Raw genomic sequence first — 2,500 nt, forward strand, 5'->3', positions numbered from 1 at the left:
TCACGGATAGACCCCGTGATACGCTAGAAATTGGCGGGGATGTCTCTCTTGTGGCTCACGGGGCTGTTAGGGTGGCACAGAAATCCCTCGGAATGGGAAAACGGGTCATTTTCGTGTCGCCACATTGCATGCGAACCGCATGCAACTTCCAGAGGCATTTGCAGCAGAAATGCATGTGCAGTCAAAAAAAAATTGATATTTTTCACGGATAGACCCCGTGAAACGCTAGAAATTGGCGGGGATGTGTCTCTTGTGGCTCACGGGGCTGTTCGGGTCGCACAGAAATCCCTGGGAATGGGAAAACGGGTCATTTTCGTGTTGCCACATTGCGTACGAACCGCATGAAACTTCCAGAGGCATTTGCAGCAGGAATGCATGTGCACTCAAAAACTTCTATATGTTTCACGGATAGACCCCGTGAAACGCTAGAAATTGGCGGGGATGTGTCTCTTGTGGCTCACGGGGCTGTTAGGGTGGCACAGAACTCCCTCGGAATGGGAAAAGGGGTCATTTTCGTGTTGCCACATTGCATAGGAACGCCATGAAACTTCCAGAGGCATTTGCAGCAGAAAGGCACGTGCACTCAAAAATTTTAATATTTTTCACGCATAGACCCCGTCAAACGCTAGAAGTTGGCGGGGATGTCTCTCTTGTGGCTCACGGGGCTGTTAGGGTCGCACAGAAATGCCTCGGAATGGGAAAACGGGTCATTTTTGTGTGGCCACATTGCATAGGAACGGCATGAAACTTCCAGAGGCATTTGCAGCAGGAATGCATGTGCACTCAAAAACGTCTATATTTTTCACGGATAGACCCCGTGAAACGCTATAAATTGGCGGGGATGTCTCTCTTGTGGCTCACGGGCGCTGTTAGTTAGGGTCGCACAGAAATCCCTCGGAATGGGAAAAGGGGTCATTTTCGTGTTGCCACATTGCGTACGAACGGCATGAAACTTCCAGAGGCATCTGCAGCAGAAATGCATGTGCACTCAAAAACGTCTATATTTTTCACGGATAGACCCCGTGAAACGCTAGAAATTGGCGGGGATGTGTCTCTTGTGGCTCACGGGGCTGTTAGGGTCGCACAGAAATCCCTCGGAATGGGAAAACGGGTCATTTTCGTGTTGCCACAATTGGCATACGAACGGCATGAAACTTCCAGAGGCATTTGCAGCAGAAATGCATGTGCACTCAAAAACGTGAATATTTTTTCACGGATAGACCCCGTCAAACGCTCGAATTTGGCGGGGATGTTTCTCTTGTGGGTCACGGGGCTGTTCGGCTCGCACAGAACTCCCTTGGTCCACCTGATTCGTGCATACAGGCAGCAACTAAAACTCTGTAAACCTGCTGTGAGGACATCTAAACAGTGGACCAGTGAGGCTGTGGAAGATTTGCGGGCGTGCTTAGACTGTACTGACTGGGATATGTTCACGACTGCTACCAATAGTCTGGATGAACTCACAGAGGCTGTGTACATCAGCTTCTGTGAGGACTGCTGTATCCCAACACGTACCAGGGTGAACTTTAACAACAACAAGCCCTGGTTCTCAGCAAAGCTCAAAAGGTTGAGGTTGGAGAAGGAGGAAGCGTTTAGGAGTGGGGATAGAGACAGATTCAAGGAGTCGAAGAACAGGTTTAGCAAAGCGGTGAGAGAGGCTAAACGACTGTACTCAGAGACACTAAAACACCAGTTCTCTACTAACGACGCTGCTTCTGTCTGCCAAAGGGCTCAGGCACATCACCAACTACAAACCCAGAGCGCCCCACACCACTAACGACTCCCGCCTAGCCAACGACCTGAACGAGTTCTACCGTAGATTTGAAAGACAATTGGACTGTCCTGAACCACCCCTTCCCACCCAAGAGGCCCCATCCCCCACCCATACTACAGAAACGACTCTCTCCTTTCAGGAGGGAGAAGTTAATGGGCTTTTCAAGAGGCAGAATCCACGCAAAGCAGCCGGGCCGGACTCTGTCTCTCCAGCCACCCTCAGGCACTGCGCTGACCAGCTGTCTCCGGTGTTCACCAACATCTTTAACACCTCCCTGGAGACATGCCATGTACCAGCCTGTCTCAAGTCCTCCACCATCATCGCTGTGCCCAAAAAGCTAAGGCCAACAGGACTAAATGATTACAGACCGGTCGCCCTTACATCTGTGGTAATGAAGTCTTTTGAGCGCCTGCTCCTGGCACACCTCAAAGCCATCACAGACCCTCTCCTGGACCCCCTTCAGTTTGCCTACAGAGCCAACAGGTCTGTGGACGACGCAGTTAACATGGCCCTCCACTTCACCCTACAGCATGTGGACGCCCCAGCATCCTACGCCAGGATCCTGTTTGTGGACTTCAGCTCTGCCTTCAACACCATCATCCCTGCCCTGCTTCAGGACAAGCTCTTCCAGCTGAACGTGCCCTACTCCACCTGCAGGTGGATCACAGACTTCCTCTCTGACAGGAAGCAGTGCGTTAAGCCGGGAACAGAAGTCACTGACTCCAG

This window comes from Petromyzon marinus, unplaced genomic scaffold (assembly GCF_048934315.1).
Source record: "Petromyzon marinus isolate PM22_M1 ecotype Great Lakes invasive population unplaced genomic scaffold, UKy_Petmar_22M1.pri1.0 PM_G_Scaffold_6, whole genome shotgun sequence".
NCBI lineage: Eukaryota > Metazoa > Chordata > Hyperoartia > Petromyzontiformes > Petromyzontidae > Petromyzon > Petromyzon marinus.